Genomic DNA, 24,599 nt, shown 5'->3' on the forward strand with positions numbered 1-24,599 from the left:
AGCGAGGGAAATTACCACCGTGGAGGTCCTTACTTTGATGGTACAAATTTTGCTAGTTGGAAGCATAAGATGAAAATGCATATTCTTGGACATAACACGCTGTTTGGGCTATTGTGTGTATTGGCTTGCAAGGTGAATTCTTTGATGGGAAAGAACCGAACCATGAAGCTACCGCGGAAGAGTTGAAGATGCTGCAATACAATGCTCAAGCTTGTGATATTCTCTTCAACGGATTGTGCCCCGAAGAATTCAACAAAATCAGCCGTCATGAGAATGCAAAGGAAATTTGGGATACTTTGATTGATACGCATGAAGGTACCGACTCCATCAAGGAATCCAAATTGGATGTGCTTCAAAGTCAACTTGACAAGTTCAAAATGAAGGATGGTGAAGGTTCGCTGAAATGTACTCTAGGCTTTCTCTCATCACAAATGAGATTGCTAGCTTAGGAAGTGAAGAGATGACCGATAGATTCATCATCAAGAAGATCCTAAGAGCCTTGGATGGAAAATATGCTACCGTGTGCACATTGATCCAAATGATGCCCAATCACAAAGATCTCAAGCCAACATAAGTCATTGGAAGAATTGTTGCTCATGAGATGTCACTTAAGGATAAGGAAGAGCTCCACAACAAGTCAAGTGGTGCTTACAAAGCCTCATCTGATGCTCGCACATCATCAAGTGAGAAACAAGCCTTCAATGAAGAATTGAGCCTAATGGTGAAGAATTTCAACAAATTCTACAAGAGTAGAAGCAAGGAAAGTAGTTCCAAGTCAAGGTCCTACAATGACAAAAGATCTTCAAGTCGTGAACGTAATTGCTACAATTGTGGAAGACCGGGACACTACTCCAATGAGTGTACGACCCCCTACAAAAGAAGAGAAGATTCTCCCAAAAGAAGAAGTAGGAGAGAAGAATCACTACCAAGAGAGAGAAGGAGTAGAGATGACCGTTATGAATGAAGAACATCACGGAGAAGCAAGGATTCGGAAAGGAAGGACAAATCATCAAGGAGTTACACAAAACTAAGACATCAAGCCCATGTTGGTGAATGGGTATCTGGCTCTGACTCCGACAATCACTCTGAGAGAAGTTATCACCCTGACTCTGAATATACTCAAGATGAAGGTGTTGCCGGTCTAGCACTTGTGTCAACCAACTCCTACGACATATTTGAGTCACCAAATGAAGGAATTGGAAGATGCTTCATGGCTAAAGGCCCAAAGGTATCACACCCCGAGTATGTTGATTTCAATAGTGATGAAGATGATTTGCTAGGTGATGATGATTTACTTGTTGACAACTCTAGTTATGAAAACTATGATGAACTTGCTATTAATCATGCTAATCGAGATAAAACGAATGACAATGATAAGGAGATTGAGCGTCTAACTAAAGAACTAAACACTCTTCAGTTAGCTCATGAAACTACCTTGGAAGATCATCGAGAACTTTTAAAGACTCATGAGAAGCTACGCTTTGAAAAGATCAACCTTGAGCAAGAGCATGAGTTCTTAAAGGCAATCAATGATGATCTTTGCAAGAAAAGTTCTTCTTACATTGCCAAGCATTTACTCTTGTCTACTTACATGCCACAAGTTAAATCTAGCAACAAGAATAAGAAAGATTCTTCTTCTAGTAGTAACAATAATCATGCTAAATCCAATGATGTTGCTTCTAGTAGTTCTCTTGATTCCACTAATGATTCTCTTAGCCAAGTTACACTTGATCAAGAAAATAGCTTATTGAAGGGAATTATAGAGAAAAGTGTTTACAGGAGTCTTGCCGGAAGTAAGCAATTTGAGGAAATTGTACGCAAGCAAGGAAGACACCGGAAGAATCAAGGTGTTGGTTTTGAACAAAAGTTCAATGCCAATGGAGTTGAGTGGGAAGAATATCAATACCCCAAGACGAAGTTTGTTCCTCAACAAGAGAAGTATGATCCTACTTCTTTCCAAGGAACACAAGCTCAAGATGACCTTCCACCACAAGACCACAAGCTAAAGGGCAAGGACAAGCTTCAAGAGGAGATTGATGCATTTGAAGAAGCCCCTAAGGCATTGGTCAAGTGGGTTCCCAAGACTACATCAAGTACGACTACAACTCCAAGGATTCCCATCAAGATGGTGTGGATCCTGAAGAAGAAGAACTAGAGAGTTCTTGAAGGTGACTCCGCCAACATACTTCACTCATATCATTTTGGCAAGGACAAGTGCAAACAACTTCCATATCTTGCACTAGTTCAAGGAGTCACAAACCCTCTTGTTGGTAAGACAAGGGACAAGGTAACCTAATGCATTCATGGACATCATCTCATGTGAATATCACTCTATGTCTATGGATATCCTTGTTTGTTCCTTGTGGGACTAACCCGTGTAGGTATTGAAAGTGCAACTCACTCCAAAGGATTGCTCCGAATGATCTACATCGACTTTGAGCACCTACATCTTCAACACCTACATGAAGTCATCATCGACAAAACCCAAGGTTAGTTCATCCCTCCTAGGGGGGATATCACATCTAGGGGGAGCTTCACTCTAATTAATTGAGCTAAAGCAACTCTAACGATGTGAACACAACAATGCATTATGTAAAAGTGGTAACTTGTGCTTAAACGATGAGTATGACCTACAATCAAATGTTCTCATTTGACTCCTCAGTCAATATACTCATATATAGATGACCTAGTCATCGCCAAATTGCTTGATAGATGCTAGAGTGATTGTGCATGCTTTGCCACATATTTCATTTGCCATCTTATTGTGTGAGCATGTTGGTTGCATGTTTTACTCATTCGAGGACATCCATTTGTTGCCTTGATTGTTTGTATTTTTCTCTTTTGCCAAATGGATGGACAAGAATGCCTAAGGACTTCCTCTAGCTATCTATGATTTTCTGTCTCAAACTCTATTCATGCTACATCACAAAGTTTGATCAAGTCAGATTCGAACCACTCTGTGTGAGGAGCACTCGGAGTCCCCGATTCATCATAGACTTAAACTTCCAAAACCTCTTTGTGCATGTCGGTATGACCGAGTCATCCATTTCGGTCACACCGAGATCACTAAGTTGATCTAGGTTTTCAATCTCGGTGCAACCGATTTGAACTTTTCGGTCACACCGAGTTGCAGTAACCGCTTGCAGTTCTGCATCTCAGTGCCACCGAGTTGTTCCACTCAGTCACACCGACAGGGTCGGGATATATATACCCACGGGTGATATTTTGGAAATTTCTTCAAACTCCTCAGCCCGCGTGTGTGTCCTGCTTTGCCTCCTCGGGTCTCCGGATCGTCTCCTCGCCGCCAGCGACCTCCCGCCGCTGGTTTCCATCATCGCCAACGGAAATCTGCTCCGCCGTTGTCGCCGTAGCGAACCCCCGCCGAACTAGGGTATGGGTTTGACCTTTGTGCTATTCTTTTACCTTTGATTCATTGCACATTGTTTTTTCCATGATCCTTACCACGTATGCAAACACTCTATCCACTGAAAACATCCTTTAGGTTAGATTTGATTTGAAAATTTAGGGTTAGGTCTCCGCCGAACTCATCTCGGACCGACCGAGTTGTAGAAATCAGTCTCACCTATTTGGCTTAGGCCATAGCACTTGCAATTTTCGGTCTGACCGAAAACTGCAAATTGGTGTGACCGAGTTCGATTCTCTATGAAACCCTAGCAGTCTCGGTGCCACCGAAATGTGACTCGGTCTGCCCGAGTTCACTAGTTTAGGTTCCAAAAACTGCTTCAGTATCACCGAGTTTACAAATCGGTAGCTCTGAAATGCTTTCTGTGGAGAACTAAAACTAAGTTTTTAAGTCATTTGTTTTGCAAAAACTCTGCACTTTGTGATGCTCATCCACTCTATCTCATCTAAATCTATTCACAGGGTCTGCTGTCAGTGAGTTTGATGTCTGATCAGAGTGACAGTTAGAACAAGTCTGAGGAACATGTGCAGCTGAGTGAGGGTTCAGATCCCTCGAGCACTTCTGATGATGGCAGCAGGAGCACTCCCAGCAACTTGCCAAAGGAAGCCACTAGATCTAGGAAGAAGAGAACCTCAGAATCTAAGGATGAGGATTATGTTGCCACCGAGGAGGAAGTAAGCTCCAAGAAGAAGGTGCTGAAAAAGGAGTATGGTACAACTGCTACAGTTAAGCCAGGAATGAATAGGAAGGCTCCAGCAAAGATAATTCCTATGTCTAAGGCCAGAGCCTCTACTCAAGAGACAATGGAGTTCACTCTTGAACCCAAAGAAGGTGGAGAAGGCAAGAAGAGGAAGGAGAGGGTCAAGAAGACCATTGCCAGAGTCATTGGCAAGCCCTCCATGATGAAAGATCCCTCTAAAGATGAAGAAGAAGAAGAGGATGCTCCAGCACCCAAAGCTCAAAAGCTTATGGGAGATGCTATAAAGTCAGGGGCTGCAACATCAAAGCCCAAAGTTGCCCCCAAAGCTCAAGCTTAGAAGCCTCCTAAGCCCAAGACGAACACCAGAAGTATACCTGCTGAAGTAAAGAACAAGGCCCAGTGCCTCAAGCTGAAGAAGAAGAAGATGAGTCTCTTGTTTTGAGAAAATTGAAGCCCAAGATTCCAGACCACAATGATGCTCATCCAGTCGCTGAGAACATGCACATCAAAAAAGATTTAGGAGTGAGATTGTGGAGACAGACTGATCCCTATGCTGTGAGGAGAAGGACTGCAGTTGACTACAGGTTTCACACAAAGGAACAACAAGACTTCTATGAAACAATTTTGCTTGACAAGAAGCCCATTGTGTGTGACATGAGATGGGTTGATTGGGAATTCATCCAGGAGAATGAAGATCACTTCCCAGGAGTTTATGACAGCTTCAAAGCATGTGGAGTAGATGAGTTTGTTGGACAGAAGCTCACGAAATGGAATGATGAGTTGATCATGCAGTTTTACTCCACTGCTCACTTTTACCCAGATGGGAAGATTGTTTGGATGTCAGAAGGTACTAGGTACCAATCCACAGTTAAAGAATGGGCAAAATTGATAAATGCCCTAGCAGAACATGAAGATGACTTGGATGTGTATGCCAAGAAGAAGAAGGACCACAACACTATGGCTAACATGTACAAGGAGATCCCAGATAAATCTTTGGAGACTCACAAGCTTGGATCTGTACATTTCTTGTTGTCTGGTCTACCTACTATCAACTGGATCCTAAGGCACACTCTGCTACCCAAGTCAGGAGATCACAAGATGATCAGAGGGCACTCTATCAACCTGCTACAGTTTTTTTTATGTCCCTCAGAAGTTCAAGGTCATGAGTCTGATTGTAGAGACAATCAAGAGGACTGCTGCTGACCAGAAGAGAAGCTGTTGGTATGCTCCACACTTTCAGGAGCTCATCAACTCCAAGATGGGCACATGAACATATCTGTTGGATAAGGAGCATCTACCCCTGTATCCTGATTTTGAAGATAATATGGTTGTGATGAATGAGGAGGAACCATCATCAGTTCAAGCACAGGAGAAGAGAGCCAAAGCAAAGGCCGAGAAAGCTGCCAAGATGCCAAGTGTTGAGAGGCATCTCAGGTTTTCCTTAAGAGCAAGCAAGATCAACTTGCATATCTGATCCAGTCTACACCGAGGATTGAGAAGGGCTTGGCCACCCTGACTCAAAACCAGGAGGGCTTGGAGAGGATCGTAGAAACTAAATTTTATGATCTTGGTCTGAAGGTAACTGAGATTCAAACAACAGTTGAGCAGCTCCAGGAGGAAGCAGAAGAGAAGAGAGGCAAGGCAACCACAGATGCATTTCAGCGAGTGCCTAGAGGACAGAGGTCTGCTGCCGTGCCAGTGACAGATTCTAGAGCTACAACATCAGCACCAGCAGCTACAGCTCCAGTACCACCTCCAGTAGCCACTCCACCAGCTCCAACTACATCATCGGAGGCCTTCGTCCTTGGAGTTCTCTCTACACCACCTCCTGAAGACCAAGCCTGAGAGACGCATAACACTATGCATATTTGAACTTTTTGGTAACTTGTTGCCAAAGGGGGAGAAATATGTATAGATCATAGGCTTTGAGAGAGTGTTTTGCGTCTTTGCCTTTGGTTGAACCTTTTTATTGTGTGAGATACTTTATGTCCTTGTGTGAGATACTTGTGTGATCATGTGATTGATCATTTGCTACCTTAATGCTTGTTTAGATGATACTATCTTTTATATCCATATATGATCATTCACTTGCTTGGTGATGAGTGCATGCTTTTAATTTCTTTCATTTTGAGCGCTCCACCAAGATGTATGTGACATGGAACAGTAACCCATGATCCTAATCGATTGTGCATTTGCATTCAAAAGCAAATTTTAAATAATGCACAAATTTAGCGGGAGCTCTTGCTTATCACATACTTCTCAAAGCAAGGATGTTTTTCAATCTTATTACCATCTGTCGAAGCTTTGATCTATATGTTGTCATCAATTACCAAAAAGGGGGTGATTGAAAGTGCAAATATCCCTAGGTGGTTTTGGTAATTTCTAACAACATATAGCCCATTGAGCTAATGCCATTTCAAGATGAATATTTCAGGAAAGCTCAATGATTGGCATGGCATGGATTAGAAAGTGGACCCCTCAAAATATTAAGAACACATGTTGGCTCAAGCTCAAGACTCTAAATTCTACTTTTAGTGATCCAAGATCACATTGAGTCCATAGGAAAAGCCAATACTATTAGAAGGGGTTGAGGTGTTGCTTAATGAGTTACTTGCTCAAAATGCTTAGTGATATGCTCCAAAACCCTCAACTACTTTCTCATATCCACATATGTCCTAAACCAAAAGTCAAACTCGGCCCCACCGAAATTTCCTACCCAGCGCCACCGAGTTCACTTGACATAGCCACTGCCACAAACCCTAGTCGTTTCGTTCTCACCGATAGGGATCTCGGTCTCAACGAGATGGGATTGCAACCTCTCTGTTTCCCTTCGCAACGTTTCGGTCCAACCGAGATGAGCGATCGTTCCCACCGAGATTGCAATGCAAACTCTCTATTTCCCCTTCGTAACATTTCGGTCTAACCGAGATGAGCGAATTGGTCCCACCAAGTTTGCCTGACCAACTCTCTGTTTTCCTATTACCAAAATCGGTCCCACCGAGTTCGTGTAATCGGTCTCACCGAGATTACGTTATGCCCTAACCCTAATGCAATCGGTCCCACCGAATTGACATGTCGGTCACCGAAAATCCTAACGTTCACATTTTGAACTAAATCGGTCTGACCGAGTTTCATGATTCGGTCCCACCGAGTTTGGTGATTTGTGTGTAACAGTTAGATTTTGTGTGGAGGATATATATACCCCTCTGCCCACTCTTCATTCAAGGAGAGAGCCATCAGAACATGCCTACACTTCCAACATACATTTTCTGAGAGAGAACCACCTACACTTGTGTTGAGTCAATATATTCCATTCCAACCACATAAATCTTGATCTCTAGCCTTCCCCAAGTTGCTTTCCACTCAAACCCTCTTTCCACCAAATCCAATCCTATGAGAGAGAGCTGAGTGTTGGGGAGACTATGATTTGAAGCACAAGAGCAAGGAGTTCATCATCAACACACCGTCTATTACCTTTTGGAGAGTGGTGTCTCCTAGATTGGTTAGGTGTCACTTGGGAGTCTCCATCAAGATTGCGGGGTTGAACCAAGCAGTTTGTATGGGCAAGGAGATCGCCTACTTTGTGAAGATCTACCCTAGTGAGGCAAGTCCTTCGTGGGCGATGGCCATGGTGGGATAGACAAGGTTGCTTCTTCATGAACCCTTCGTGGGTGGAGCCCTCTGTGGACTCGCGCAACCGTTACCCTTCGTGGGTTGAAGTCTCCATCAACGTGGATGTACGATAGCACCACCTATCGGAACCACGCCAAAAATCTCCGTGCCTACATTGCATTTTCTCCCTCCAAACTCATCCCTTTACCTTCATATGCAATTGTTTGACATTCCACTGCTATACTCTTAGAATTGCATGTGTAGGTTGATTACTGGACTTGTGCGAAGTTGTTAAAATCTGCCAAGAATGAAAATTGGTAAAAGGTTAGATTTTTATTTGGTCAAGTAGTCTAATCACCCCCCCCCTCTAGACATACTGTCGATCCTACACCCCCTCCTTACCGGAGTTGGCATTCGACCCTGAGATACTGGGATTAACCACTTGCAACGGATCGGTAGAAAGTTTAAGCCCATCAAGGAATTCTTTAAACAAGGATTTGACCTCGGTCGTCATAGTAGATTTAAGTGAGGCAACTGCCTCATTTAAATCCTCTCGAGTGGTCGTGTTCACTCCCTCGGCCTCGGGCAAGTCTCCAACCCTTTCCCCATCGTCAACCATACTCTTCGGTTGGTAAGGCCCTTAATAAAGAGATGAGACTCTGATACCAATTGAAAGGATCCATATGGTTGACTAGAGGGAGGTGAATAGGCAACTACCAAATTTTAATTTTTATTAACAAATTAGGTTTAGCAACAAATAGGTTGTCTATATATGCAACTAGGTTAGCAACCTATATGATGCTAGCAACAATAACAACTCAAGCAAGCAAGAGATACAACACAAGTAAAGCTTGCACAAAGTAAAGGTAAGAAGTAACCACTAAAGGAAATATGCCCTAGAGGAAATAATAAAAGTTGTTATTTATATTTCCTTATATCATGATAAATGTTTATTATTCATGCTAGAATTGTATTAACCGGAAACTTAGTACATGTGTGAATACATAGACAAACAAAGTGTCACTAGTTTGCCTCTACTTGACTAGCTCGTTGAATCAATGATGGTTATGTTTCCTGACCATAGACATGAGTTGTCATTTGATTAATAGGATCACATCATTAGAGAATGATGTGATTGACTTGACCCATCCGTTATCTTAGCATGATGACCGTTTAGTTTGTTGCTATTGCTTTCTCCATAACTATACATGTTCCTATGACTATGAGATCATGCAACTCCCGAATACCGGAGGAACACTTTGTGTGCTACCAAATGTTACAACGTAACTGGGTGATTATAAAGGTGCTCTACAGGTGTCTCCGATGGTATTGGTTGAGTTGGCATGGATCAAGATTAGGATTTGTCACTCTGATTGTCGGAGAGGTATCTCTGGGCCCTCTCGGTAATGTACATCACTATAAGCCTTGCAAGCAATGTAGCTAATGAGTTAGTTACGGGATGTAGCATTACGGAACGAGTAAAGATACTTGCCAGTAACGAGATTGAACTAGGTATTGAGATACCGACGATCGAATCTCGGGCAAGTAACATACCGATGACAAAGGGAACAACGTATACCGTTATGCGGTTTGACCGATAAAGATCTTCGTAGAATATGTAGGAACCAATATGAGCATACAGGTTCCGCTATTGGTTATTGACCGGAGACATGTCTCGGTCATGTCTACATAGTTCTCGAACCCGTAGGGTCCGCACGCTTAATGTTCGGTGACGATTGGTATTATGAGTTTACGTGTTTTGATGTACCGAAGGTAGTTTGAAGTCCCGGATTTGATCACAGACATAACGAGGAGTCTCAAAATGGTCGAGACGTAAAGATCGATATATTGGAAGCCAATGTTTGGACATCGGAATGGTTCCGGGTGAAAACGGGAGTATACCGGAGCACCAGGAGGTTACTGGAACCCCCCGGGAGGTATATGGGCCTTATTGGGCCTTAGTGGGAGAGAGGGGAAAGGAGCAAAGGAGGGGGCGCACCCCCCCAAGCCCAATCCGAATTGGTAGGGGGCCGCCCCCCTTTCCTTCCTCCTCCTTCCTTCTCTCCTAAATCCAACAAGGTAAGGGGTGGGGGGAATCCTACTCCCGGTGGGAGTAGGACTCCCCTTGGGGCGCACCTAGGAGGTTGCCCCCCTCCCCCTCCTCCACTCCTTTATATACGAGGGAGGGGGAACCCCATAGATACACAAGTTAATCATTGATCTTTTAGCCGTGTGCGGTGCCCCCCTCCACCATAATCCACCTCGGTAATATCGTAGCGGTGCTTAGGTGAAGCCCTGTTCCGTTAGCAACATCATCACCGTCATCACGCCGCCGTGCTGACAAAACTCTCCCTCGAAGCTCTACTGGATCGTGAGTTCGCGGGACGTCATGGAGCCGAACGTGTGCAGATCACGGAGGTGCCGTACCTTCGGTGCTAGATCAGTCGATCGTGAAGACGTACGACTACATCAACCGCGTTGTCATAACGCTTCCGCTTACGGTCTACGAGGGTACGTAGACGATACTCTCCCCTCTTTTTGCTATGCATCACCATGATCTTGCGTGTGTGTAGGATTTTTTTTGAAATTACTGCGTTCCCCAACAGTGGTATCAAAGCCAGGTTTATGCGTAGATGTTATATGCACGAGTAGAACACAAAGGAGTTGTGGGCATGGGTATATACATATTGCTTGCCGTCACTAGTTGATTCTTGATTCAGCGGCATTGTTGGATGAAGCAGCCCAGACCAACATTACGCGTACGCTTACGCGAGACTGGTTCTACCGACGTGCTTCACACAGAGGTGGCTAGTGGGTGTCTGTTTCTCCAGCTTTAGTTGAATCAGATTCAATGAACATGATTCTTTCTGAAGATCAAAAAGCAATCACTATACCGCATTGTGGTTTTCGACGCGTAGGTAAGAACGGTTTTTGCTCAGCCCGTAGCAGCCGCGAAAACTTGCAACAACAAATTAGAGGATGTCTAACTTGTTTTTGCAGGGCATGTTGTGATGTGATATGGTCAAGACATGATGCTATATTTTATTGTATGAGATGATCATGTTTTGTAACACAGTTATCGGCAACTGGCAGGAGCCATATGGTTGTTGCTTTATTGTATGAAATGCAATCGCCATGTAATTGCTTTACTTTATCACTAAGCGGTAGCGATAGTCGTAGAAGCAATAGTTGGCGAGATGACAACGATGCTTCGATGGAGATCAAGGTGTCAAGCCGGTGACGATGGTGATCATGACGGTGCTTTGGAGATGGAGATCAAAGGCACAAGATGATGATGTCCATATCATATCACTTATATTGATTGCATGTGATGTTTATCCTTTATGCATCTCATTTTGCTTAGTTCGGTGGTAGCATTATAAGATGACCTCTCACTAAATTTCAAGGTATAAGTGTTCTCCCTGAGTATGCACCATTGCTACAGTTCGTCGTGCTGAGACACCACGTGATGATCGGGTGTGATAAGCTCTACGTTCACATACAATGGGTGCAAGACAGTTTTGCACACGCGGAATACTCAGGTTAAACTTGATGAGCCTAGCATATGCAGATATAGCCTCGGAACACTGGAGACCGAAAGGTCGAGTATGAATCATATAGTAGATATGATTAACATAGTGATGTTCACCATTGAATACTACTCCATCTCACGTGATGATCGGACATGGTTTAGTTGATATGGATCACGTGATCACTTAGATGATTAGAGATATGTCTATCTAAGTGGGAGTTCTTAAGTAATTTGATTAACTAAACTTTAATTTATCATGAACTTAGTACCTGATAGTATTTTGCATGTCTATGTTGTTGTAGATAGATGGCCCGTGCTGTTGTTCCATTGAATTTTAATGTGTTCCTAGATAAAGCTAAGTTGAAAGATGATGGAGCAACTACACATACTGAGTCCGTAACTTTAGGATTATCCTCATTCCTACACAGAAGAATTACGTCCTGGAAGCACCGTTAGGTGACAAACCCACTGGAAGAGCAACGCCAGATGTTATGAACACCTGGCAGAGCAAAGCTGATGACTACTCGATAGTTCAGTGTGCCATGCTTTACGGCTTAGAACCGGTACTTCAACGACGTTTTGAACGTCATGGAGCATATGAGATGTTCTAGGAGTTGAAGTTAATATTTCAAGCAAATGCCCGGATTGAGAGATATGAAATCTCCAATAAGTTCTACAACTGCAAGATGGAGGAGAATAGTTCTGTCAGTGAACATATACTCAGAATGTCTGGGTACCACAACCACTTGACTCAACTAGGAGTTAATCTTCCTGATGATAGTGTCATTAACAGAGTTCTTCAATCACTGCCACCAAGCTACAAGAGCTTCGTGATGAACTATAATATTCAAGGGATGGATAAGACGATTCCTGAGCTCTTCGCAATGCTAAAGGCTGCGGAGATAGAAATCAAGAAGGAGCATCAAGTGTTGATGGTCAACAAGACCACCAGTTTCAAGAAAAAGGGTAAAGGGAAGAAGGGAAACTTCAAGAAGAACAGCAAGCCAGTTGCTGCTCAAGTGAAGAAACCCAAGTCTGGACCTAAGCCTGAGACTGAGTGCTTCTACTACAAAGGAACTGGTCACTGGAAGCGGAACTGCCCCAAGTATTTATCGAAGAAGAAGGATGGCAAAGTGAAAGGTATATTTGATATACATGTGTCAGTGTACTAGAGTAGGGGTACCCTAGTATCCCGAACTTGTGCACGGGCAGTCGCAGCATCCCGCGGCAAGGCTTGCCGGGTGACTGCCAAGATCCTCCGTGGTTCCTCTGGAGCCATTTAAGAACAAAGTGTCCAAGTCAAGAAGACAAGGCCCCGGCAAGAGGAGCTTGCCGGGAAGGCTATTAAAAGCATCTCGAGACCCCGGCAAGAGGAGCTTGCCGGGAAGGCCACCCAAGGCATTTCAAGGAACTTGCCGCGGCGCACCACGCGCCCCGGCGAGACCCGATGAGCGACAAGCTCCCGGACGCGACAAGACAACAACCGCGGCAAGGCGCTTGCCGCGGCAAGCCACCTCTCCGAGCCCGCGCTCCAGCACATCCACCAACGTGTCGCTCTGGGGCCCTTCCAGGCGTACGTGGCGGAAGGCTGTGCAGCCAGGGGCGTGCGGTGGCAAGCGGCGCTGACAAGATCGCCATCGTGGCGAACGGTGGCGTCCCTGGCGGTCCCTTTTCGCACTGTTTAGGCGACACAGACGGGCATTTAAGACCCTTGTCCCCTGCCGTCAGGGTTAGGTATGATACACTGTAGCAGGTAGCTGTGCCTACCACAGCACCTTTCCATTTTTGCCCTTTACCTCCGTTGCCACCTGTCGGTAGCCCCTAGAGCATATAAAAGGAGGCCCGTGTGCAACGTAGAGGGGGGTTAGCCAGTTCGAACACTCACGCTCGGTCTTGCTAGCTGCTGGTGTGTACTGTAGCACTCCGCGCTCCCGAGCTAGAAATCAATACAAAACCACAAAGCAGGAGTAGGGTTTTACGCATTCGTGCGGCCCGAACCTGGGTAAATCGCTCGTGTGCATCGCCTCGATTTGCTCTTTGCACGACCTCCGCCCCCGCCGAACCGAAAGGGACCCGGTCCGCCGGTCCCATAGGTGCCCGTGGATCAGTACCCCGGCATCTTTGGCGCGCCAGGTAGGGGCTCTCGAGGTTGTGTGTACCAGATCCGGCGTTCTCGCGAGCTAGATCTTCATCATCTTCATCAACATGCCGCCGAAGAAGAAAGTTTCGGAGGCAGCTGCTCTGTCCACGCCGAGCCAGCCACCGCCGGAGCAAACGGTTGGTGGGGCAGGCACCGGCAGAAGGACACGCGTCGACGAGGGAACTCACGGTGCTGCTAGGTCCCAGGACAAGGCTGCGCTGCCCATCGGCGGCGTAGCCGGCTCCCACAATGACCGGGCGCACTCCAAGACCTCGGCGTCCGTGCATGCACCGCGCCCATCTCAGGAGGCGCGGGACCGGCAGCGTCATGGTACTCATGGTACCATGCGTTCGCTAGATCAAGATCGAGCTGGTGGATCTCGGAGCGCTCAGGACCACCATGCACGTCAACCTGCTGGCGCGAGCGAGACACGGTCGCCTGGACGGGATACTGCTCCTTCTAACGTAGTTAGAAGTCCGAGCATATCCCGCTCCTCGCACCGTTCGCCACCGCCACCCGCCACTGCAGCAGAAGCTTTGGCGCGAGCTCAGCTGCTCCTAGACTACCCTCCAGCGGCGGACAAGATCGACGACTGGAGGGCCACTATCCAGAGTCTCATCGGCTTCGCCAACGGCGACACTCCTCGGCAGCCGGACACGTCGCAGCCGCAGCGAGCCAGCCAGGCACGAGCCGGAGACGACAAGACTGGTGGGGGTGCAACTACTGTGCACTCTCCGCCCTGAAGGCCAAGATCGCCGACTCGCCGGATCCACCTTGACAGCGACTCCACCGCGTCGTCAGATCCGCGAGCTCGTCGCGATCAGCGCCAAGTTCTTCAAGAACGACAACAAGAAGACGCTCGTACTCGCATCGAGCGCCGGAGAGAAGCGCGGCATCAATCAGACCAGTGTGCTGGGCCCTCTGTTGACATGCATGCGCCAGGGGAACCAGGCGACTTGCCGTACGCGGTAGGTTGCCCTGCGTTCACTCGTGAGCTGCGGCAAGTCCAGTGGCCCAGTACGAAGAATTTTAAACCAGATGTACCAAAGAAGTACGACGGCAAGACGCATCCGTCGGAGTTCCTCAGCATCTACACCATCGCGGTGCAGGCTGCCGGGGGGCGAGATGACAAGATCCTTGCCAACTACTTCCCTTTGGTGCTCAAGCCCAACGTCAGGTCCTGGCTCATGCACTTGCCGGACAACTCCATATCCTCCTGGGCAGACCTATGCCATCAGTTTGTTGGCGCCTTTACAGGCGGCCACAAACCTCATGGCCAAGAGAGTGATCTTCATCTGCTCGCCCAGAAGGAAGGAGAGCCCCTGCGTAAGTACATTCAGAGGTTCAGCCGTGTGCAGTATAACATCCCAGACGTCCACCCCGCTGCGGTCATCAGCGCGTTCCATCCGAACGTGCGTAACCGCAGGATGCGGGAGGAGATGGCGATGTCCAGGATCACAGACGTCAGTGAGCTATATGCCCTGGCCGACAAGTGTGCACGCGCTGAGGAAGGGAGGAGACTCCCCGGAGAGAAGATGGGAGCAGAAGGATCTGACAGTGAGGATACTGCCCCGACAAAGAAGAACCGGCGGCGTAACAGGAAGAAGAAAGGCAAAGAGGTGCTAGTCATTGAGCAGTCCGGCAATGAAGGCGGCGCCAAGAAAGCCAAAGTTGATAGCTCCGGCAAGGAGGTTGCCGCGTGCACCAACTGTCAGGCTGTGGCAGCCGCCGACAAGCAGGACGGCTCCGACAAGCAATACTGCAAGATTCACCGCACCAAGGGCCATGACCTCCAGAGCTGCAAGAAGGTCGAGCAGCTTGTTCAGCAGCAAAAGGCTAAGTACGAGCGGTGAGACAAGGAGAGGGCCCAAGGTGGCACTGCAGAATCTGGCAAGAAGCGCGCTGGCCGAGGAGGACGCCGCGGTAAGGCCAAGCAGCGGCAAGGAGACAGACCTCCCCGCGGCCACGACAACGATGAAGACGACGACGACGAAGACATGGATGATGTTGAGACCAGTGAGCAGGAGTTTCAGAAAGCCACAGAGGTCTTGTGCGTTGACGGTGGTGCTTCTCTGCATACCTCGCACCGCCAACTCAAACAGTGGGTGCGGGAAGTTAATGCAGCAGAACCACCTATCGAATCACGCAAGCTTCTGAAGTGGTCCAACACGCCTATCATCTTCGACATTGAGGATCACCCTGATCGCACAACTGCGGTCGGGTGTTTGCCGATGTTGGTATCACCAACTATCCGCAACCTCAAAGTCACCAAGATGCTAGTTGACGGCGGGGCCGGCTTAAACCTGATCTCCTCCGCTGTACTCCAAAAACTCCAAATCCCTGACAGCGAGCTCGAAGAGACCGGCACATTCCAAGGAATCAATCCGAGAAGGAGCAAGCCGAAGGGGAAGGTCACGCTGCCGGTAACATTTGGCAGCGAGCTAAACTTCAGGACTAAGAAGGTCACATTCGACGTTGCCAATATTCCATTGCCTTACAATGGGATACTTGGCTGTCCAGCACTCGCCAAGTTCATGACAGCCTCTCACTACGCATATAACATGCTGAAGATGCCAGGCCCGATAAGCGTCATTTCTGTCCCCGGCGACAAGAAGGATGCTCTTATTTGTGCCGACAAGATCTACCGGGAAGCAGCAGCCACAGCAGATCGCAATCCACTTGCCGCTGAAGCTCCCGGGGGGAAGAAGACCAAGTCCGGCAAGAGTTCTGATGCCCACTCCGGCAAGCGCACCTCTTCGGAGTGCTGCGCTGCCGTCGAGGACGCACCATCGAGCTCCACCGGCAAGTGCAAGAAGACGATGGCAGCTCCGCCAGAGACGAAGAAGGTGTCCGCCAAGGAGGACGGCACTGGTGGTACCTTCACCATCAGTGCCACGCTCGACCCTAAATAGGAAAGCGCGCTCGTTGCTTTCCTGTGGGCGAATGTCGACGTGTTTGCGTGGCAGCCGTCTGACATCCCCGGTGTTCCCAAGAAAGTGATTGAGCACCACCTTGCCGTTTGTCCCCATGCGCGGCCCGTCAAGCAGAAAGTCAGGAAGCAGGCGGTGGAGCGCCAAGAGTTCATCATAGAAGAGATCAAGAAGCTGGAAGCAGCAGGCCTTGTCAGAGGAGTGCTCCATCCCACGTGGTTGGCCAATCCTGTAGTCGTGCGCAAGGCAAATGGGAAATGGAGACTTTGTATCGATTTTACTGATGTTAACAAAGCTTGTCCCAAAGACCCATTTCCTTTGCCGTGCATTGACCAGATTGTTGACTCCACAGCCGGATGTGATTTGCTTTCATTTCTTGACGCATACTCGGGATACCATCAGATCTTCATGGCAGAAGAGGATGAGGAGAAGACCGCATTTATTACTCCATGTGGCACGTACTGCTTCGTACGAATGCCTTTCGGATTGAAAAATGCTGGTTCAACATTTGCAAGAGTAGTCCATGTCGCTCTCGAGCCACAAATACACAGAAATGTGGAAGCCTACATGGATGATATAGTGGTCAAGAGCAAAGACAGAGCAACCTTGATTCAAGATCTAGACGAGACCTTTGCAAATCTGCGCAAGATCAGCCTCAAGCTCAACCCAGAGAAGTGTGTGTTTGGAGTTCCCTCCGGCAAGCTTCTCGGGTTCTTTGTGTCTCAGCGAGGAATTGAAGCCAATCTCGACAAGATCAAGGCCATTGAGTAGATTGAAGCACCAAAGCGCGTCAAGGATGTACAGAGACTTGCCGGTTGCGTGGCTGCTCTCAGCAGGTTTATCTCTCGGTCTGCTGAGCGCGCCCTGCCGTTTTTCAAATTATTGAAAAAGGCAGGTCCAATGAAATGGACTCCGGAAGCGGAGGCTGCGCTGCAAGACCTGAAGAGATACCTGTCCTCCCCTCCAATACTTGTCGCACCTAAGCCACAAGAGAAGTTGCTGCTGTACATAGCGGCAACCAATCAAGTGGTTAGTGCTGCGTTAGTAGCAGAGAGGGAGGCAGATGATGAGCCAGCAACCGCGGCAAGCGCATCCAGCGACAAGCAGGGAGCTTCCCCGACAAGCTCTGGTCCCGACAAAGATGGATCTGCGCAGATACACGACGAGATACACAAGAAGATGGTGCAGCGCCCAGTTTACTTTGTCAGTTCCCTTCTGTAGGGGGCTAGGTCAAGGTACTCTGGTGTGCAGAAATTGCTTTTCGGCCTTCTCATGGCCTCGAGAAAGCTGCGCCATTACTTCCAAGCACATGAGATCACAGTTGTCACTCGCTTTCCGCTGAAGAGGATACTGCAGAATTCAGAAGCGACAGGCAGGATTGTTGAGTGGGCACTAGAACTGTCAAGCTTTGGCCTCAAGTTTGAAAGCACTTCAACTATCCAGAGCAGAGCATTGGCAGAATTCATAGCAGAACGGACGCCAACACCAGATGAAGAAATTCCAGAAACGAGCATCCCCGACAAGGAAGCAAGCAAAGAGTGGCTAATCTACTTTGATGGTGCCTTTTCGCTGCAAGGCGCCGGCGCTGGCGTGCTGCTTGTCGCACCCACCAGTGAGCACCTCAAGTACGTAGTCCAGATGCACTTCCCCAAGGAGCAAGCAACGAACAATACTGCAGAATATGAGGGCTTGCTTGCCGGTCTCCGGATCGCGGCAGACCTTGGGATCAAGAAGCTCATTGTCAGGGGTGACTCACAGCTTGTCGTTCGTCAAGTAAACAAGAGTTATCAGAGTCCGTTGATGGAAGCTTACGTCGACGAAGTGAGAAAGCTAGAAGAACACTTTGACGGCCTACAAATGGAGCATGTTCCAAGAGCTTAGAACGCCATTGCAGATGGCCTGTCAAAGTGTGCCGCACTTAAGTTACTTGTGGAACCAGGAATCTTTGTGCTCAAGCTGACTCAGCCGTCCGTAACGCCATCAACTGGACAGAGCAAGAAGAGGAAGTTGGTTTCTGGTGACTATTTGCCGGCAGAGCTTCCTGAAGCCACCGCCAAGAAGGTCCCCAAGATCAACGCCAAGAGTGCTGAGGAGCAGTCTGCTCCGGCAGACCCTAGGGTTTGTTCCGTTGAAGCAGGAGCTCCCGACAAGTTTTGCTCCGGCAAGCTTGCCGGGGAACGTCACGCTCCGGCAGAGCCGCAGGTTCTTGCTGTAGAAGCGGATATTCCCGCAGCAGTCTCCAAGATCAACACCAAGAGCGTTGAGGAGCAAGATGCTCCGGCAAGCCCTAGGGTTTGTTCCGTTGAAGCAGAAGCTCCCGACAAGTTTTGCTTCGGCAAGCTTGTCGGGGAACGTCAAGCTCCGGCAGAGCCGCAGGTTCTTGCCGTGGAAGCGGATGTTCCCACAGCAGCAGATTTGCCTTTAGTCCTTGTTGTCGAGCCACAAGCTCCATCATGGACACAATAGATTGTCCATTTCCTTCAGACAGGAGAACTTCCCGAAGAGCAAGAAGAAGCGGAGAGAGTAGCCCGGCAGTCAAGTATGTACCAGTTTGTCGACAAGACACTGTACAGAAGAAGACTCAACGGTGTGAAATTGAAGTGTATTCCCCGGGAAGATGGACAAAAGCTGTTGGCAGAAATACATGGAGGCATATGTGGTCACCACATTGGCGCAAGAGCACTTGTCGGTAAAGCTTTCCGGCAAGGTTTCTTCTGGCCAACAGCCCTCCAGATGCAACTGCACAAGTAACCAAGTGTGAAGCATGTCAGTTTCATTCCAAGCAGATACACCAACCAGCTCAAGCTCTCCAGACGATCCCTTTATCCTGGCCATTTTCGGTCTGGGGGCTCGACATCCTCGACCCCTTTTCCCGAGCTGTCGGGGGCTTTGAGTACTTGTACGTTGCAATCGACAAGTTCACAAAGTGGTCGGAAGTGGAACCAGTGAGGAAGGTGACAGCACAGTCAGCAGTCAAGTTCTTCAGGTCGATTGTTTGCCGCTTCAGGATCCCTAACAGGATAATCACCGACAACGGTACACAATTCACGAGCCGCACCTTCATGCAGTACGTCCAAGATCTTGGCGCTAAGGTCTGCTTCGCTTCTGTTGCTCACCCGAGAAGCAACGGTCAAGCGGAGAGGGCAAATGCTGAAGTGCTGCGCGGGCTCAAGACCAGAACTTTTGACAGGCTGCACAAGTGCGGAAGAAACTGGATCGAGGAGCTGCCGGTGGTTCTTTGGTCGATCAGGACGACGCCAAATCGAGCCACTGGACAGACACCTTTTGCTCTAGTCTATGGAGCAGAAGCAGTTATCCCCACGGAACTCGTATACGGGTCACCTCGAGTGCTCGCTTATGATGAGCTCGAGCAAGAGCGGCTGCGACAAGATGACGCGCTGCTCCTTGAGGAAGACCGTCTTCAGACTGCTGTGCGAGCTGCTCGCTACCAGCAAGCTTTGCGCCGCTACCATAGCCGCAAAGTTAACGCCAGAAGTCTCGAGGAAGGCGACCTTGTTCTTCGGCGTGTTCAGTCCGCCAAGAATTCCAACAAGTTGACGCCGAAGTGGGAAGGCCCTTACCGGGTGAAACGAGTCACTAGGCCTGGCGCTGTCCGCCTTGAGACCGAAGATGGCATTCCGGTGAGCAACTCCTGGAACATTGAGCATCTTCGTAAGTTTTACCCGTAAGGCGCGGTTGTCGGAACCTGTTCCGGCAACCACCTTTTGTACAAGTCTTGCCGCTGTTGCATGTAATCCTTTGTACAAAGCCGGGCACATATCCCGTGCATAAGTAAAGCTCATGTGCTCCGCACATTTTGTCAATTTTATGCTTTCTATTTTCTGGCATATATGATCTGACACTTTGTGCAACACCTACTCCACGGTAAGCAATAACGAGCCGTAAAGCTCCATATCCGTATTGTCTCTTCTTCCTTTTGAAAGCAAGGTTCCCCTCACCCACAAGTTTGCCGGGGGGAAAGGAGAAGACGATGGACGGTATGGGCCAGGCGTCGTTCAAGAAAGTTTCGCCTTGCCGGGAAGCAAACAACAGAAAAGCTAAGTTGCCAAAGTTTGAGCAATCAAAATTTTTAAATATTAAGTTATCTCCCTTGAACGACCACACTTTGTATGGGAAACCTGTGTGCGGAGGAACCAACTCGTAGCTAGTTGCGCCTTTACTTTGTTTCGAGTCCGCTCAACAACTTAAGTGAGCTGCTAGCGCCCTTACTTTGCTTCGAGTCCGCTCAGCAACTTAAGTGAGCCGCTAGCGCCCTTACTTTGTTTCGAGTTCACTCAGCAACTTAAGTGAGCTGCAACTAGTTGCGACAAGGTTTCTTGCCGGTAGCGGCACCGCCAGCAGGCTGCTGACGTTCTGCACTCAGCGCTCGCGGCCCAGGTGCCTGCACCGGCAAGTTCCCTAAAAGCGTAGGGCAAAAACATACAAAGGGAGGAATCAAGTAAAGGGAGTAACGTTGCGATCATTGCCCAGAATCAAGTTACATTACAAAGATAGCTTGTCGCAGCTCTAACAGATTGTTTTCATGACGTGATGGGCAGCGACAAGAAAAGAAGAAATGGGCGGCCTAATCTACGCGATCGCCTTCAACCCTCTTGATCCCGCTCACCTTTTCCACAATGGGTGCGACAAGGGCTTTGAGCTCCTCCAGATCAGCTTCTGGCGGCAAGGACCTGAGGATGTTGGTGAGGCGGAGGCCCGGATTGCGGAAGGCCACCTTCATCAACACTTTCTCGAGGGCTCCTGCGTAGATCTCGCGCGACTCGTCAGCTAGTTGCTTGGGGATCCTCTCTCGGAGTCACTGAAGGGCCGTCGCCACGCCCTTGAAGAATAGGACGAGCTTGGCGCTGGGCTGGAGGTTGTCGTCGGAGGGATACCCAAGATCTTCCATCCCCAGCTGCGCCAGCTCCTTGTCGATATCTGTGGCGGCGTTCACCAGACTCTCCGTCCAGTGCATCACAGTCTCCCTGAAGGTGTTCTGGGCGGTGGCAGCGCTCTCCAGCAGCGCCTTGTCGGCCTTGATTTCCTCCTTCAAGGCCGCCTCCCGCTTCTTGGCGCTGTCCAGAGTCTTGGTCAAAGTGGTTAGCTTCAACTCAAGATCCACGTTGGAGACCTTGGCGGCGCTGAGCTCCTTGCCCTTCTCGGAGAGATCGGCCTCCAGCCGCGCCACCTTCGTCTTCAACTCCTCCTTGGCGGCCTCGGCGGCGGCAGCGTCCTCCGCTTGCTTGAGGGCTCCGCCAAGCTTCTCCTCGCGTGAGGCAAGCTCCTCCTCGTGGGCGTCGAGATTGACCTTCCGCTGCGCCAGCTCGCCCTCTTCCGCGGCTAGCTTCACAGCGGCAAGTCGCTGGCGCTCTTCGGCTTCAGCCTTCTCGAGGAGAAAGGCCTTCCGCGCTTCAGCGAGCTGCTCCCGCTCCTCCGCCAGGGATCGGAGGGCTTCCCGGTGGAAACCCCCGAGCTCTTCCGCGCGCTTTTCAATGTCTGCTCCCGCCTTCGCGACAAGCGCCTCGCGGGACTCCAGCTTGGCTTGTCGCGCGCGGTAGAGCGACATCAACCTGCGCAGCAGCCGCTCTTCTTCGGGCTCGTTGCTGTTGCTGCTTGGCGCGTCGACCAGCTTCAGCCCCGCGGAGGCGAGCACTTCTCCGTCGAAGACCTCCCCCTCGACCGGCGCTCTGGAGCTTGATGCCCAGGGAAGATTGATGAAGACGTCGTCGCCGGCCTTCAAATAAACGCCCGGCTAGGGCTCCTTGGAACTTGGCGCTGCGGCTTCGGCGGATGGGTCGGCGGTCGGCGTAGCGCCTGGCGCTCCTGCGGCCTCTGGGCCATCAGTACGATCGCCAGATTCCTCGCTAGTTGCTGCGGCGTCAGCCTTGGCGGCCTCTGCGCCGGTGGCGTCTCCAGCACTGGATGCTTCGTCGGCGGCGACCTCTGTCTCCATCTGCTCCACAGCGGATGGATCTGACGGCCGGAAAAGGGGAGAAGAGTCAAACAGAATCCAGCAGAAACCCATAAAGATCAAGAAAAGAAGGATCCAAGAGAAGTTTTGAAGCAAGGGGAGTACCTGCACCAGGCTCTGCGGTCCTGGTCTCCGTCATCGGGGGGCCGCTGGCGCTGTCCCTCGCCGGAGAACCCTCCCTTGCCGGAGACTTCTCCCTCACCGGGAAGCCTTCCCTTGCCGGAGAATTCTCCCTTGTCGGGGGATTCTCCCTTGGCTCCTGGTGGGGCTGCTCGGCTCCTACACAAGTCAACAAGCAGATATCAGCAAAGACAAGTACCCATGCGCGCCTCGCCGCAGAAAATAATTCACACACTTACGCTGGGGGCTGCCATGAAGGAAAGTCGCCGGCTCCGGCAAGGTTGTCTCGGGCGCGCCACCTGTTGTCGCAGTGGGCTCGTCCTCGATGATGATCACCGGGGCCTTAGCTCTCTTTGCCGCTCTCTGGGCCAGAGTCCTAAAGAGGATCAGATTCAGGGAAAAGCAAGTGAGAAACAAGACCAACAGCAAGAACTGAAGAAATGCAAGTACAACAAGAGAAGCTTACTCTTCTTCTTCTTCCTCGTCGGAGCTTAACGCGGAGAAGTCGAAGCCCAGCGCGCGCCCGGCGCGAGGAGGCGGAGGAGAAGCTTCCCTTGGCCGCTTGGCGGGAGCAGTGGCGGCGGTCTGAGACGACCCCGCTCCGGCTGTCGGCGCGGCGTGAGTAGCGGCAGGGACTGAAGCGGTGGTCCGGCTAGACTCCGCTCCAGTTGCCGTCGTAGCATGAGGCGCTCCCGCGACAACGGTGTTTGCCGTGGTCGAGCGTGTCACGCGGCATGGCGACTGTTGGCCCGCTTGCCGCTCCGCCACATCACCAACCTTGCGGAGACGCCTTCTTGGTGGGGATGGAGGCTCTGCTCCTGGTGGGCTGTCTGAAGACGAGGTGGAAGAAGAGTCGATTTGCAACGAGCCGCTCGTGTCCTTGGCGGGCTCGCTCGGCTCGGTGTCTTGCCCGGCAAGCCCCTTCTTGCCGGCAGACTCCCCTCGCTCGGCACGGCTTGCCGCTTCTGCTGCATCGGCCTCCTCCACAGTGAACCCGAACTCGCCCGCGGCTGCGGCTGCCGCTGCCTCCTCCAGCCTAGTGGCGATGAGCGCCATCTCCGCATCCGTGGTGTCGCGGGTGAGGCCGTCCTTCTCGTTGAGGCGGATTGGCACTTCCACCAAGTCGTCGAAGAATTGCTGCACGACCTCGTCTGCAGGCTCCTGCCAAGTTGGCACAATCCCGTGCGAGTCGCACTCCGGCATCATTGCACGGATGCGGTCGAGCGCGGAATTGTTGCACAAAGGCACGACGCCCCCCGGCAACCTGAACACCTCGGGATGCTCGGGGTCATATTTGAACAGCTCCTGCAGCATCGCGTTGAGCTCCAGGACTGTGAAGTTGTAATTGAGGCCTGGCCGCAGCCTCATGATGTCTGCCGCGTTCTTGAACTCCCAAGTGGGCCTCCCCCGTTCCTGCAGGGGGGCGATGCGGCGGCGAAGGAAGTCTGCGCCAACAGCGCCAACAGTAAGCCCGGCAAGCCTCAGGCGCAGGATCCTGGTGATGGCAATCTTTAGCCTGGCGTCCTCCGGAGCCATGTCACTCCAATCGCTGCCGCGTGCTACTGGGGTTCGGCGTCGGATGGTAAATGGCTGCGGGCTCTCCTCGTCAATCCAGCACCAATCAGCTCTCCACTCCTCCCACTTGCCGCGGAATTCTCCCTCCAGATAGGTCTCTTTCTTGCCGGGCCTTGAGATCCAGGAAATCCCGCCGGATAGAGGCTCTCCTCTCTCTACTCGGGGTATGAAAAAGTGGCGGAAGAGGGCTACGTTGGGAAGGACTCCGACAAAGTTTTCGCAGAGGTGTGCGAAAACTGCCATTGTCAGGACGGCGTTGGGGGTGAAGTCAAGGAGATGGAATCCATAGGTGTTCATGATGTCGCAGAAGAAATCAGAGAAGGGCGGGCAGAGCCCGCAATAGAAGAACAATGCGAAGAAGGGGTACCCATTCGGAGCCTTCTTCCAAGCGGCGGCGGGGAGAACCTTTGTGCGCGGATGCGCGCGCGTCTCCGCCGACCAGAACAGATAGTAGTTCTCCCTCAGCTCCTTCGCGCCGAGCTTGGGGGGGGGGGAACGGACCGCTCCTTCCGCAGCGCCGCGAGCCGCTGCGCCTCGGTCGTCTTCACGGTCTTCCCCTTGTCGGCTTTTGGAGCCATGGCGGAAGTAGTGGAGG

Source organism: Triticum urartu, chromosome 4A (genome assembly GCF_056163025.1).
Source record: "Triticum urartu cultivar PI428250 chromosome 4A, HENAU_Tu73, whole genome shotgun sequence".
Taxonomy (NCBI): Eukaryota; Viridiplantae; Streptophyta; class Magnoliopsida; order Poales; family Poaceae; genus Triticum; species Triticum urartu.